The sequence below is a fragment of the Lycorma delicatula genome, chromosome 7 (genome assembly GCF_047948215.1).
Source record: "Lycorma delicatula isolate Av1 chromosome 7, ASM4794821v1, whole genome shotgun sequence".
In the NCBI taxonomy this organism is placed as follows: Eukaryota; Metazoa; Arthropoda; class Insecta; order Hemiptera; family Fulgoridae; genus Lycorma; species Lycorma delicatula.
In genome coordinates, this window is record NC_134461.1 from 60301675 (window position 1) to 60319073 (window position 17399).

A 17399-nucleotide genomic window follows, 5' to 3' on the forward strand; every position below is an offset into this window, starting at 1 on the left:
AGTTGCAGTATTGAAGTGAGTATTTTACATGAATTTTAATGATGTATACACGTGCATTCAATAACAACTTAATATCAACTTAACCTACAAATTTAAATTGTCAGTTCTCATTTGACTCTATGCAACTTATGAAGTATTGAACGGCTCTTTGAAAATAAAAATTTAAGCTTGTAAAATAAATTATAACATTTATAAAATTAACATATAAGTTACTTATAATATAGTTTAAAGTATACTTAAAAAATTGAATTTATAATGTTTTAGCTGATTAATTTTATAAAAAGTTTTCTAAAATTATTTTTAATTTACAATTATCTAAAATTTGGTAAAATAGATGTTAAAATAAAGAATGAGAAAAATGATAAAAATTTCTACTAAAATTTTAACTACGTTGCTTTTTTACAGTGCTTTAATTTTTTTAATTGATTAATTAAGCTGTTGCATGGTTATGAAACATCAAAATTATTAAATACAAAAAAAAATATGTAGGAGGTACTTTTTTAGAATGATGTTAAGTGAAAATTAGTAGTAATGTGGATGAAAATTTATTAATTACACAATTATTAATTTTACGACGTTTCGATTTTTTAATTCAATTTTCATCGGACATCTCAATATTTAGTGAAAATAAATATTAACCATATTACACATAATTAATCAATAAACCCATTACAATAATACAACCATCACAAACTGATAATAATCATACTAATAGTTATTTTAATGAAATTTAGAGCACATTCCTGCTAATTTTAACTTAATTAAGTTACTAATATTTATGTGTGCATTTATTACAGAATAGCCGCGTCAGGACAACGTCTGTCTGGTCCGCTAGTTTTATATATATATATATATATGCTTATGTCTAAAATTCTGTTTCGAAAATTTCCAAAACTACTTGATCAATTTCATTGAAATTTAGGTACGCTGTAGGAGTGTATATGAAGTTGTTTTTGTGAAAATTTTATAAAGATTGGTTGAGTCGTTCTTGAGTTACGCTCAATTTAAGTTAAAAAAAATTGAGGTTATGTTGACTGAGTAGTGGTGTATTTTTCATACGCGATTATGCAGTTAGTCACAGTGGTGAGTAAGTTGAAACGTGATGCTAGTGTAAGATATACTGGTTAATGAAAATAACGAAACATCTGTTTTCTGCGCAGAACTGCGCAAGGATTTTTTTGTTTTGTTGTTATATTTTTTTTATTTATGTATTAAACGAGTATTTCAAGAATTTCTATAAATACTGGATGATTTTCTTCTTCCCTTTGCAACTCACTTTAGACAATAATTAAACGCTGTTTATTTTTGTAATTTATTGTATTCTTTAATTATTCATTGATTTACGCAAATTAAATTAGGTACTTAGTGACGACATTGTTTAATGTTATTTCGTTAGAATTTCAACTGAGTTTAGAAAAGAAACAATCAGCCAAATTCAAAATGATAATTAAACAAAATAACTGTCCATGAATACAAAATTATAAGACTAAAGAAAAAAATGTCATGAATGAGAAAATTTGTTTACAGATTTTAGAGAGGTTATCATTACTTTTAATAGAATAGATGGTATTCAGATTCACTGTTTGAGAATAGAAAATCGAGAAGTAACATATTATGTATTGAACTACTAGAAACAGCATTTTATGTTCTCCCCAGTATATTTTACCGTATTATCATGATCCTGTTTGAGAGTAAAAAATCGTAAAATATATCGAACCGTTTACGAAGCATTCAGCTCTTAAATTCAAGTGTATAAGATATTCTATAAAATATAAATTAATTATATTATTGTTAACATACACTGTATAAACAAACACCATGTACATCTCATACATACAGTATATGTAAGAAAATTACTGTTTATACAAACTGGGATAGTCAATTTTTTTTTAGTAATTAACAGATTAAATATTTATATGTTCTTATTTATGCTATTTAAAATAAAGGTATACAAATTTAAGAGCTGTATGTAAATTAATTTTTCCGTACATTTCAACCACTTTAATGTACAACCTCGTTCAACCGATTAAAAAAAAGAATTATTTCTGTAATAGTACAATTATACTTCCTTTTTTTTATGGAGCCGTTTTTCTATAATCGATCGTCATCACATTGACTGACTTACACGATTGTAAGTACGGATGCGTAATAGAATGTAGGTACTGCAAAAAGTGATCGGTATCACTTTTTAAACCTACTATGTATTGTGCAGGCATTTATAGAGTAGAAACCGTTTTAAATATTCTAGTAAAGGAAAGCTTTTTCCATTAAGAGGATGTCTCCAACAAAATTTATTCTAATTTATTGTCTATAGAAAATTTTAATTTTTTAACAGAATGAGATTTGTGGGTAAAGTAGTGAGGCCTACTTAGTACGTCCAAATGAATGATTAATTCTGAATTTGAGTTTAGATTAAGTTTTTTATTATTTTTATTATTATTTAAATTTTTATAGCGATGTATTAAATTAAAATCGTTCTACGGAATAACAATTTCTGTCTTCTGATACGTTCTATACAACGGGATAGGGGAAATAGCAGTAAAAGGGAAATCACAGTACGACATAACAATTATTATTGCAGCTTCCTCAGAGAAATACGATAGGTATATAACATTAACATTTACTTAAATAATTTCGTTTACATAAAATTATGGAGAAATTAAACAACTTTGATTGTTAACTCATATAACTCTAACGTGGTGAAAAAAATAAACAAATTTCTTTAATTGGCCCCAAATCTTGTTAAAAAGATTGAAAATATTATTTTTAGATTTTTAGTATAAATATTATGTGTTACAAAAAAGCTGACAACACAGTTGTAGGGCTTCCCCGATAAGCGGCTAAAGTTGAGTTCCTGGAAGGTCATACAACTGTGGGTTGTTTCTGATGCACGGCTTATACACACAACTTAATTTAAAATATTCTTCATTTGATTTAAATATAACGTTTTTTCATTTATTTAATTCAGTGATTCTAACTAAAGCAGGCGCGCATACAGTATTTAATTCGGCGGTAATAGCGGTGACGGTCGGCATTAATTAAACAATGTAATTTCCCAACTTGAATAGAACAAATTTCGCTTGCTGGGTTGGCAGACTGGTGTAGCCGCAAGGCTTAAGGCACCAGGTACCTAGTCAACCAGGCGATTGAGTGCGAAATCCAGCCAGATCGAGTTATTTTTACACTTTAAATATTATTCATTTATTTAATTCTACCGCTCATCGTGATGTCAACATAACAGACGACTACAACGTTTTTGGGGTAGGGATGCGATTTTGTAAATATTTTATTTTTCAGATATTGTTATTTTTTAATTGTTAACAAATGTGCCTAAAAAAAATATGATCTTAATTAGCCAAAATATTGAGATACTGAGGATGACCTTGCTCTATCGCCTCACCCCCCTTGACCTTTTAAGTTGAAAATTTAATGGCACCAATGTGTCCCATATGTATAGAAGTAATCTACCAAGCTTGGTCAAAATCAGTCCAGTAGTTCGGAAGATAAAAGGTGATTTAGAGGCCTCACCGAACACACACACGCGCGCGCGCGTGTATATACGAACATTAACATCCGGAAAATTTCCATCCGGTTTTCTGGGTTTCTTAGGAGTTAAAAAATCAAGATCCAGTGAAAACCTCATATGCCCAAATTGGACCTACAATGCTTTCCCTTCTAGAGCTAAAGCTCTGCTGCAGCGCTATCTAGACGAAAAAGTAATGAGGTATTTGCTTCAATAAGTCGTAACGTGGGATTTAAAAATAAATCATTCACGATTGGCAGCAAATTCTACTCGGTGTATCACATATATCGTTCCTGGTAAAAACTTTTAGCGGATATGTTTTTAAAAATAAATCATTATTTCTCGAAATTCCTAGTTATCATTTAGATGAACTTACACACTCATTTTCTTTAGGTCTTCTTGTTATTTAAAGAACATAATATATTTTTTATAAGTCCAAACATTGTTTAAATTAAACAATTTTTTCTGTAAGTATGCACTTAATTCCCACTAAAGAACGCGCACGCGTGTATAAAACTTGAATAAATGGCTGAATTGTAATTAACGATTGTTGTTTATATTGATTGAAATATTTCAGACCTGTGAAATCGTTTTCTTCGTCAAAAAAAAAAGATTATTTGTAATTAAATGATATTATTAGTATTAATAAGTATTTGGTAAGATATTTCCAAAAAAGACAGTTCATTATTGAATAGGAATCATAATTAATCGCAAAATAAAAGTTTAGCATAAACATTGTACAAGATATAATTGTATAATTTATACGTATGACAACATGCTGCTATTCTAACAAAATCTTACCAATTAAAAACTTAAGATTTTAAAATGGAGACAAACTCAAAAAAACTAGTATTCTTCAACATCTTAGACAGAAGAGTCGTAGACCTCTTTATCATATACCTGTCCTGAAGCAGATCACTCGCATCATTTTCATCTCTTTTCTCTTCTACTTCCTGTTAAATTTTTCAGTCCTTTATGAGCCCCATTTCCTTTTAGATTAATCATAATACTCACCTTTTTCCATCTTCTCTCTTTACGTCTCTTTTACTACTCCTCGTAGGCTTATTTTTATCAACCATTCTGCTTTCATAATATATCAGACCAGTTGGTATTCCTTTTTGCTCTAAATTTTTCTGAATAACCTTCCAATTCTCATTTATTCTCCTCAATACTTCTTAATTTTTCACTCTACTTGGCCAATTAATTCGTTTCATTCAAAGAAATATCTCCAGCCTTTCATTGTTATTTTTTTGATAATTTAAGAACTATATTCCAAGCGTAACTTTAGACGCTTATTTAAATCTAATTCCATCTTAAATCAATTTTTTTCTGTTAAATGCTTTAGTTATGGATATTCTATTTTTTTTCTTTTTCATTCTGCAGCCTTCTACTAACATGTTTCTTGAGTAATGTAAAGTTCTACGAATTAATTCTCCCTTCTCTTGTGTGAGATTTTTCATTTTTGTATTCTGTGACATATCTAATTTTGAAATAATTTTGTAATTATCTTATGGTTAATTTCCCAAAAACACCATCTTACCTGATAACTTTAAACAATTCAATTATCTTTCTCCCACATGATCACTGATTGCATTTCTAGAACATTTTTATTGTATTTATTTTTTGATCAGTTATTTGTTAAGAAACATCTGATATCTAAAAAACGGGGTTTTATGTAACATTTTTTATTAAAGGGGTTTCATGTAAAATTTTTAAACTTACAACTTACTTGATTAAAATTATAAAATGATTTAACTTAATAATAATCATGGATTATGTATAATTAAAATTATAACTAACAATAATTTAACCAGATTACAATTTTTATCATACAAAAATACTAGTGATACACTTTAAATGAAGGAGATTGATTTACGAGAAGTAAGTGGAATATGTTAATAACAATTAATTAGCGAATACCATCTAATAAGTTTTTAATGTTTTTCAACTTAGTTTTTTCTTTTTTTAAATTTTATCTATTTTTTCTAATTATGCAGTTATTTGTTTTTTATTTATGCAGATCATTTTGTTTTTTTTAATTTTTTACTGAATTGTATCTAAGCACGTATCCTTACACAGATACAAAGAAAGTTTCCTAAATTAACTGACTAAACGATACAAAATTAATTCTCTGTATAAAATTTATTATAGGTCTCTATAATAATTGTGTCATGAAATATACGAATAAACTTCTACATTAGCGTTTATAAATTAAAGAGTAAGATCGAGTTATGTTTATATATTTATGCATTTTTTCGTTGTATTTTAAATAATTTAGAAATAAATTAACATACTGAATTATTTCATAATTTTTTTATTTATTGATCGGATAAATAAGTTAACACTGTGGGAGTTCGTCTATAAGTCACGATGTCTTTGAACAAACAGTATAACAACAACCTGTGTATTCAAATTATGTTTTATTAGCAGCAAACAGTCGTGTGGGCAGCGCCTGGCGGCGGCATTTTCTATATTGGATGGGTATCAAAGTTTCAATACAAGTAAGAATAAAGCCGAGATTGGAGTTTAAACTTGGGCCGGGGGCTCTTAACTCATGCTCTCTATTACCAGGGAAATCTGAGACAGGCATCTCACATCGTACCAAGGCGCGCGCGCACACATAAACACAAATACGCACACATACTCACGCACAAAACAAGAGGGAAGCTCTTTTCAACTTGCCGACACCACTCGTAACGGTCATCATGATTGTCTAATCATTTCCTACCTCCCTTTGTTTTGTTTTATTTCTTCTCTACCACCCTCTCATTCTTTCTCGTTCTACTCCCCTATCTTTTCATCAGATTTCATTTGGAAATCCTCTCCTTGAGCCTCAGGTCTTATGTTTACTTCATTCAACTAGTACTTCAATCACCCTCCTTCTTATTAGTACAGTTCTGAAGAACACCTAAAACATTCAATCTAATCTCCATTTCCTTTATTTTTACCGCTTTTACTTCTTTTCACTTATTTTATTGCGTTTCAAATCTATATTAAAGAAAAAACCGAATAAACAAACAAAAAATAATATATTCAAACCGAAAACGAAATAAAACCGAACTTTTTATCGCAATCAAAACAACAAAAAAAATGTATTCTTTAAATACGAATGAAAGAAAAAAAATTTTTCATGCATAAAATTTTATATATTTACATCATTACATTCTTTAAATATTTCCTTTCTTTCTTCCACAAAAGACGTTTACTAATATTTGTAGATGTACTTCTATTAATAAAGATTATTATACTGGAAATTCTTCAACTATTACTAAAGAAGTTCTAAGTTGAAAAATACACGGTACTAGTTGACCAGAAGGTACTTAACTATAATTTCATGAATACAATTTGATAGAATTCTTTTATTTACTAAGGTAGAAAAACGAGTTTTTAGAAAATTTTAGAATATATTTTTTTCTCATTTCTATTTTTAACAAATTTGAATACTAGATCATGGATACCGGTGTTCTTTGGTAGTTGGGTTTCAATTAACCACACATTTAAAAATAATCGATCAAAACTACATTTATGTACATTCATTCATACATATCATCCTCATTCATCACCTGAAGTATACCTTACGGAGATTAAAACAGAAAAAGAATTAACAAATTTGGTATATGCACTTTTAGATGTATGAAGAATTCATTCATTCTTTGAATATAAAAAAATTATTTTTGGGGGAAATACTGAAAGAATAATTTAGTATTTGAAAACTTATAGTTTATATAAAAAAACTATAAGTTTATATAAAAAAACTTATTGTTTATATAAAAAAACTTATTGTTTATATAAAACGTTTTCATTATTAAAGTTTGTTATATTATAAGTAACAGTTAAAAATTTTCTAATTTTAATTCAAATACGAGTTTAATAATCTATCATTATAAATTTAAATTATTTCATTAATTAATTTATTAATTTTTTAATTATTTAAAAGTTACTGTTATTTCCCAAAAATTAAAAATTTTACATTATTTGTATAAAATAACAGCTGATTTTTACAAAATAAATTTAATTTATAGATTAATTTTGTTATTTAGTTCAGAAAAAATTTAAGACCCAATGACGGAGATGTTCTATGCGTACGTATGTGCTTGACCGTTTTTTTTTCAATTCGCTATTAAATCGAAATAGTTATAGATTAAAAAACTTGTAAATAGTGTTCATAAATCCTTTCAAATACTTCTAAAAATTGCTAATCTCATTAGGAATATTTTATTTCTTCTAATTAAAAATTCCTTTTGAGTCATATGTAATAAGATATTTTTATCAACTGAGAGATAAAATAAAAAGTAGAGTGATATAAATAAAAAAAATAGGAGTGAAAAGTTTTTTCCATTGCATCGTGGACCACATAAGCCTATAAATTGGATTTCATGTCGCTAATCAGTTGTTTAACAGCTGATTTTCGAATCGATGGTTCTCAAGTTCAAATTCTAAGTAAACGTTAATTGCTTTTATATGGATTTGAATACCAGACAGTGGCATAATGGTGTACTTTGGTGGCTGAAGTTCAATTAGCCCCATGCTTCAGGAATGATGGGCCTGAGTTTGTACAAGACTACACCTCATTTACATGTCATATATGTTATCCTTATCATCGTGGGGTGTTGCTTCCATTCACTGGTTGCAGATTGTAACGTATACATTAAGAAAATAAAATAATTATTTCAGATAATTGAAATAGTTTTTTTTCCTTATTTCATCCTCGTAAACAAAACAGTATATTGTAATTACAATACTTCCATTTATGTCTCATTCGCTGAATTGATATTTTTTTTAAAACGCTTTTTAAAAAGCTTTTATTTAACTCGCTTTAGGAATAATCAAATCTTGCAACTGCTATATCTTTTGATTTATCGTATGAAAATCAATGAAATTTGGCACACGTATGTAACTTCGATGACAATACGGCACTACTGTGTCGGAATTTGATATGACCCACCACCACGCCCCCCGCGCTATCCCTACGCTAAATTCATGCATTTAGTTGAAAATCTTCATTTCTAATGAACTATCGTATGAAAATTATTGAAATTTGGTACACGTATGTAACTTCGATGTGTAAAAATAAATATTTTTACTTTTTTTTAGTCTTAAAAAAACTACAAAAAACAACAGAATTACAAAAACATATTTGATTACATATAAAAAATTATTTTTTAAAAAAGCCTTTATTTAACTAATATTAACATTAATAAAAAAAGGAAACAAATTAGAAAAACCCTCTAAAAAGTAAAAAATAATAATTAAATCAAATTGAGAATTTTAAACAAAAAAATATAATATATTAACAAATATAAAAATGCGTGCATAAAGAGTGCATTCAATTTAGCTTAGATTACCAGCAGAATTCAAAGATGAACTTCAACTATGTGAGAACACGTACAAAAAAGCGAGTGGGTGCATTTTCCCAGATAGTTACTTGTAGCTAGTCAGTCTCAACTGGAGAGGTTCAAGCAGAACTTTCCGCCTCCTCGCGTCGTTATTGAAAATGAAAATGAAGATTGTTTTAAAAATAAATGTTGTGTTATTTTAAATAAATTATAAAAACTGCGCCACGCTTTTATTTAACTAAATATTTTCATTACTTTTAATTTTTAAATTTAATAATTATTACACTTATTTATTGGTTATTTATTAAATATTTATATAATTTATTTTTTACTTCTCAGTGCATTTTTATATTTGTTAATATATTATATTTTTTTGTTTAAAATTCTCAATTTGATTTAATTCTTATTTTTTACTTTTTAGAGGGTTTATTTGTTAACTTTTTTTTATTAATGTTAATATTAATATTAGTTAAATAAAAGCTTTTTTAAAAAATTATTTTTTATGTAATCAAATATATTTTTGTAATTTGTTTTGTCTTTTCTATTTTTTTCTCAACTGAAACGGTTAAGGCCTTATTTATGTACTACATTTTTTTAAATTATATTTATACATAATTTAAGGTGGAATGAAATTTTGTATAGAAAATGTATAAATCGAAAAGCATAAAAAAATTTTTGAGGGAAAATATTTGTACAGTATAGTCAAATGTAGTCAAGCTTCTCATTTTGGGTGTAGCAGTCTACTTATTAAAATGAAGAATTTTTCTCAATTATTTATATTTTATTTATTTTCTTTTATTTAGATGTTTAATGTTATTACAATTTTTTTTTTTAAATTTAAAAGATTTTTAATATAATTTTATTTTTTATTACAAATGACTTGTCTTGCATGCATCATAACGCATTTTTAACTGTTTATTTTTTTAAGTATTTTAAAATAAGATTCAGGCAAAATTGAGTGTTTCGCTATGACATAACATAAATACAGCTGATAAACATTTTATAGCAGAATCGTTTTCGTAATTAAAATAGTAATAGATTAACTATCATAATAAGTTTTAAATTATGAATACATGTATTTAAATTGATTGCTCATTTTACTCTGAATTTATAGTATTTAATTTAATTCTAATATTTTTGAAAATACAATCTTGAGTAAATATAATATGTAAAGTAGAACATTTTCTAAGAGTTTTGCTACATTGCCATCAATGATGATTTTTATCATCATTTTGAATGATAAAAATGATTAAAACATACACTTTTTAAACTACATCATTAGGAAAATTTAATACTGAATTAATATATAATTTTTGAAACTCAATTCATAAAATTTTTAATCGCTTTTCCTACCATTTTCTTTACTGAAGATGACCGATGTTTCGTTTATCATTTAAAAATGGAAATAATTTTCAAAAACACCGTTGCCGTTTTAGGATTTGGGACTATCTGACTACGCTAAATAACAAACATAACAGTTTTAATTCCATAAACTGGATTGTTTTCAAATATAATTAAAATCTTATAAAATTCTATTAATTCTTGAGGTAATTAATAATTATCTAAAATGATATTAATAAGAAACATTTTTACTTTATCAGTACGATTTTAAAATTTCAATTTTTTCTAAAAGAAAAAAAAGATTTTTAAGGTAATTTAGTTTAAATTTAAGGAAAAAAGGCTAGAATTAAAAAAAAATCCAGTTTTATTATTTAGTGTAGACTACAGAAATCTCATAATGTTTTTCGGCGGGAAAAGTGAATTATAGATATTTACATCGGTTTTTTCGTTGAGTTGTGAAAAATCCTGAACAGTTGATAGTTGATATATCAGTATTTTTTTCTTCATATTTTAGTTTTTACCTTACTACAGTTTTTTTATTCTACAGATTGCATGTGCCGATTATAATAAGAAGCTTCTCATTTTTTAATTAGTTTGCTTTGTTTTGTTTTTATTCAGTACATTTAATTTACAACCACTGTAAATTTGTTTCATAGTATTCTGTATTTAATCTTGTTATTATTTATCCAGTAAAATTAAATAAGATAGAAGAAACGAATTAAATGTCAAAAACAAATTTGCACAAGCATGACAAAGCTTTGGCGAAGAAAAGAGATCTGATATTATCAAACTAAGAGATTAACAATAAAATTAATTAAAAATAAATTCTTACAAATAATTATATGGAGCATAAAAAAGAGATTTTTGATGTGTTATTACAGGATAATCTTAGAAATTAGATAGGATTAATAGAGTATCAAAATCTAAGGTTTTAGTTCGAAATGGAAAAAAAAATTTGTTAACAGAATTTTTTTTAAAGAAAAAGACAAGGGTTTTAGGCAGTAGATTAAAACATTTATAAATAGTGAATTTGATTTTAAAAAGATGTGTTGAAATTAAAAATAATAATGAAAGACAGATATTTGACCATATATAAAACATATAAGTGGGATGTGTGATGTAAGGGATAGACTAAGAGATTGACTTAGATTAGAAAGAAGTGGGGAAATGCATCAAACCAGCCAGACAAACTAAGAAAAAAAATCTGCAATATATTTCATTTAATCCATTAGTAAAGTTTCTTTTTCTGAATGTAATAATGTCCATTATATACTCGGTCTCTAAGTTGAATAGAGTGAAAGTGTCATTAATATGATTAAATATCCCTTCCCACGTCCCGATAAAATCCTAACATAGGATGTTTGTTATTCTTGACACTGGGTATGCAGTTTTTTTTGGAACTAAGTAATGTTTCGTGTCAGGTTGTCTACAATCGTTAGGTTATGACAATTAAAATAAATATTGTAATTTATTTTATACCAATTGTAATTTCTATTCCGTGTATAATGGGGTAAGATTCCACTTGTCTGAATGTCGGAGTCAAGTACTCTGATAAAAAATAAGAAAAAGAGAAAAAAAATAAATAAATATCAGTTCAGCAATATAAAATATTAATAAGAAACTTCATTTATTTAACATTTTTTATTTGTATAATTAAGAATATTAAGTTTTACGTAAAACGGACGAACAATTCTTAAGTTAAAACATCTGAATTTTATCTATCATCTTTTTGGTTTTAAAATATTCTGTACGTGTTTAAAACATTTTGTGAAAAGTAAAGAGATAAATTGTTTAAACATTAAAGCTTTACTAAAGCTAATAATAATAATAATAATAATCATCACACACACACACACACACACACACACACACACACACACACACACACACACACACACACACACACACACACACACACACACACACACACACACACACACACACACACACACACACACACACATACTCATTCATATATATATATATATATATATATATATATATATATATATATATATATATATATATATATATATTAAAGACAGATATATAAAACGAAAAAAAACGGAATTTTTTAAAATAATTCCCGCTTAACATATAAATTTCTGGCTAAGTCAATCGAATCACAAACAAAAACTAAAAACCTTACAACAAAACCTATAAAATTTATAATTTATTTATTTATGAAAGAAATAGAATTATCGTTGAAAAATAGGTTTTTCAATACGTTGTGAGAATCTTATGTTCATCTATCGCTTATTTTATTTTCAGGAACTGCAATACGTTTCTGAAGAATTCTATAACATCTTCAATAATCATTTAATAATTTTAAATTTAATGAGTTTTTAGTACTTTGTTTTATTTAAATAAATAACTATATTAATTTTCTTCTTTTCTTTACAATATTTTAACGATTTATGTTGGCAACTATTTTAACACTTTTTAGAAAGGTACAATGTATTATGATTTCATGTGGCAACCTATACTTAGCGCGAGAATGCAGTGATTAAAAATAAGTGTGGTGGAACTAAATATTAAGAAGTAGCCTGACGATGAATGACGGGCTACCGACTGCCTCTTTCCTTTTCGGGCCAGGTGAGAGAGATCCGAAGTTAAGTGGTACGACATTAGTCTGAAAGGCGAAAGGTAGTGAGTAAGTAAGAAAGAAAGAAGGACATTTTTCAGGAAATGACTTCAGGCAGGGAAGGAAATGTCCAAATAGATTTGTTGGGGGGAGAAGTCAGATCAAAGGAGCCGCCGTTCCAGGTAGGAGGCTCTCGCTGATTACTGCCTATGATCGATGGGGGAGTATTTAACAGTCGATGCATCACTACGACTACTGGCAGGGCTTGACAAATCGCACGACCTCACTACCACTACTGCTTGCTTCTCCGATCTCTCCCCCCTTAACATTGTTCAACTTGTCTGATCTGATGTACGACCTAACTTGGTTATTAAACCCTTCCATACATCTTAGGTTTCACACGTAAAGATTTGCTAACTAACATCTTATGTTTATTCATCAGTAATTAATGCAACTGTAACGTTACATTTTTAAAGAAATAATATTAATTACTAATTCTTATCATCAACCAAAATTAAAAATTAACTTTTTTATTGAATAGAATGACTGATAAGTCGTAATTATAATGAGTTTTCCCTATAATCTTTATTTTTATTGCGTGTCAGTAACATAAAATTCAACTTATTATCCTAAACAACAATTATTGTTACAATTAATTTTTTTTTTAAATTACAATTTCATAATTGCCTAGTAATTATTTCAAACATTTTATAGGCCCGAAAAATTGTAATCATTAATTAAATTTAACATTAAAATTTTTATCCCCTTTTAAAAATCATTTTTTACTTTATTTTTACATTTTATGTTAACTTTCATTTTATTAACAACGGAATAATAATTAGCGTTTTTGAAATATTTTATTTACATTTAAATTTCTGATTGATTAGATATGAATAAAAATAATTTTATATATATTTTTTAAACATATTTCTAAAATGATAATTTCGCATTGGTTTTTATTACAATTTCTAAATTTTTATTTTATATAAATCTCCGTCGCAGCTTCGCCTTTGCTATATGGTTACTTGCGTTTCCCGACGCGGTCCGGGATTGTTTAGCCGTTCAGGGTGCTCTGGTCCCTGGATCTCCCTGAGTTCATTAAACTCGTGCTTATGATAATAATAATGATAAATAAAAATTACAGCTTGTTCAATTCATAAACTTTATCAGTGTATTGTAATTTCTTCAGAGCAACAGTTTGTTCAGTAGAGGACCCACTAATTGGTTTTTTAATTTCCCGTCGCGGCTTCGCTCGCAAAATACGTAATTATAATTAACAACATAAATAACCATCACAATATTACTAAATATCATAAAGTTTGATCATAAGCGGCATAAAGTGAAAAAAAAAGTTTTTTACCCCTTAAAGCAGTGGTTCCCAAACTTTTCCGAGGCGCCCTTTTTCACTAAAGATTTTACCAAAGTGCCCTACCCTAAGTAAAATTATGACTACTCGTAAGAAATAAAAATAAATAAAACTCGTGTATTTTCATTATTTTTTTACTTTATTAACATTAAATTAATATTATAAATGTCTTGGTTCAATTAATTATGAAGCTTTTACAATATTTCTCGGCACCCCAGTATAGATGCCGCGGCTCCCCAGGGCGCTGCGGCGCACAGTTTGGGAATCACTGCCTTAAAGTATTAAAATTCTTAAACCCCAAAAATTGTTTTTAAATATTTAACTGAAAAGTATTTGTATGGTCAAATCGAGTGAATATCTCGTTTAGAATAGTTGGAAATGGGGAAAATTTGCAATCATTTTTCGAAAATTGTTTACCTTTCTTCACCCCTTTCATGATCGAATTTAAAAATAATTTATATATTTGTTTTTGGATATTCATATGAAAACTACAGACTCAAAAGTTAAGTTATTATCTTCATTTGTTACCGAGAAATTAAAAAAATAGTAAATTTCATTGTTACTGCTTTTTAACACTTTAAACTCAGAATTTCAAAAAATTCTTTCTTAGTGTACACACCATAAGAAGAACGTGTATACAAATTTTTTATTTTACTAGTAGCATCAGTAGTTTTTGGCATTTATTATGAATCACTCATATATATATATATATATATATATATATATAAATTATTTTTATGTTCAGTTTAGATAAGATGAACTTTACTGTGAGATTACACGTAGAGTATTATGTATAGAAACACAGCCATAGTGGGTTGTGTTTCATCCTTCTACTAAAAACAGTAAGTAATAAGTAGACAAAATTGGAATACAAACTTTAATATTTTTTTTTTACGTAATTATTCAATTTTTATTGTGTGAGTAGCTAAATGCGTTAATTCATTTATGATTCTTAATTAAGAACCCTCTGTTCAAAATTATTTCTTCTAAAAAAGCTATTTAAAATTTATTTACTTTAATTTTTCCCTGGAAATAATTTGTAAAACCTATTCTTCTCTTTCAAATCACAAAACTGTTTCAGCTGGCTGTGAAGGGAAAATCAATTTTCTTATTAAATTTTCATAACCTTTTCCGAATGATTTATGTAATATTTCATTTTTTAATGTTTTTTGATAGTAAAATGTAGAGGAACAGATCCGTTTTGTGTACTAAAATTTTAGATATAATCAACATTGAAGTTAAAGCTATGTAAAATAATTCAATCTGTATTCTTTGTTAATCTGATCAGTTGTTCTTTATCTTGATTTATACATAAATCTAGATAATGGGTTAATTTGAATAAATTATTAAATAAAATGTTCATTTATCGCAGTCCTCTCCAGTTACTTATCGGGACAACTTAATTTTGGTATCGAAGTTGGGAATTTTATCCCTTACCATTTTCAAAAAAATATTTTTAATTCTTCAGATGGTACGATATGATTTACATTATTAATAAATCTAAGCACAGTTATATCCAGTGAAATCTGCCTTTTCAAAAGCACTTCACACTTGAGCAAACTGCTCAATACCTTCTGAATATTAATTGTCTTTATTTCAACTGGATTAAAAATAAATCAGCAATTATTTTGCTCAAAATTATATTATATAATATAATATAAATTATATTACTATAATTTAAGTATTTATACCCATAAAGAAAAAATATATAATACTGAAGGAAAAAATGTTTTTATACAAAAAATTAATTTTTAAATACTATTTACAAAAATATTAAGAAAATCCGATTTTCTGTAATCTTCCGTAATTTATTTTTTTTTTTTAATTTTCTGTAATAAAAAGTATAGCGAACTTACAATTTCCGACAATGAAAAAATTCTTAACAGTTATATTATTCCTTTTCTTAAAAGAAATAAGCTGTATTTTCAATTGAATTAGTAACACTTTTTGTCATTAAAATGAAGTAATTTATATCTAAAAATTTCTTTGATCACTCCGTTCAAAGATTGAAAGATTTATATTACAAAAAGGTACAATAATTACAAGTCTACAAGACATAAAGGTTTTTCTCAAGGAAGTTTGTGCATCTCCTCAAAGGATTCTTTAAAATCTTGAAGTAAAACATATTTGTAGTATATAATTCAACTGATCTAGGCAGAATTATTGATGAGTAATTCCTGCTCGATTGGACGACAAGATAGGTGTTTTGGCCTATGCCAAAAACAAACGAATGTTTATGCGAATATCTAATGATATTTGCTGTTAGAAGGAGAATGGATGTGTGAGGAACTCTGCGATGGAGCTGTGGTGTTGAAGGATTTAGGCATTGACTTCGCTCCCGAAAGCGGATCAGAGCAGGAGAGATAGGTCTTGATTTTATTAGAGGATTATTAAATTTTTGAATCTGTTTCTTGATTTTTAAGTAAATCGAGAGGACTTTGAGTAAATTGAATTGTAAGACAGATCGTTGTTACGATCAACACATTGTTGTGTGGGTATGATGATAGTATTTTTTGTGTTTGATCTGAGTAGATAGTCTAATTTGAGTTAGGTATAGAAAGAGTTTTGTATGAAACCTTCGGTGTTAGAGGAAGGCGCGAGGATCACGCTTCTGAATATCGGTTAATTTGATAATCGAGGGTTGTAAGTTATGGTAGGTGGTCGTAGTTGGAAGAGGTCATTTGAAGACGATAGTAGGTTGTATATATTCACTGATGGAAGTGTCTGCCGAGATATTTACATTGTTGGCATTCTGAAAGAGACCAAACTGATGACTGTGTTGTGTTATCAAATTTAGAGGGTCTAGAAGACGACCTCCGGTAAAGCCCATCGGGCTGGGGGTGGTGTGGTGACCGAGATCGTCACAAGGCGGGTGAGTATCTTCCCTTGCGAGGTGAGGATGATCAGTAGTAATTCCTGCCCCAATCCTAAGTAAAATTACCACGACTACTCAAGGTATTTTAGAAGGAATAAACTTGTTTTCACTTAGGGGATTTGACCGTATATATTTGTTTGTTTCGTTTGGTGTTTCTTTATGAGTCTTCACTTCTTTCTCATTACCCACCTTCTATTCTTGATCTTTCTTCCTTGCTATTATGTGAATTTTGGCTAAATCTTTATTAGATTCTTGTTATAAATTATGGACTTTCCTAGTGAGTAAAGAACCAGTTTAAGGGTGAGGTGAATATTGGATAAAACCAGATCTTCCAATAGATACATTGTTTACATATGTTCCTTTAAACACAATAA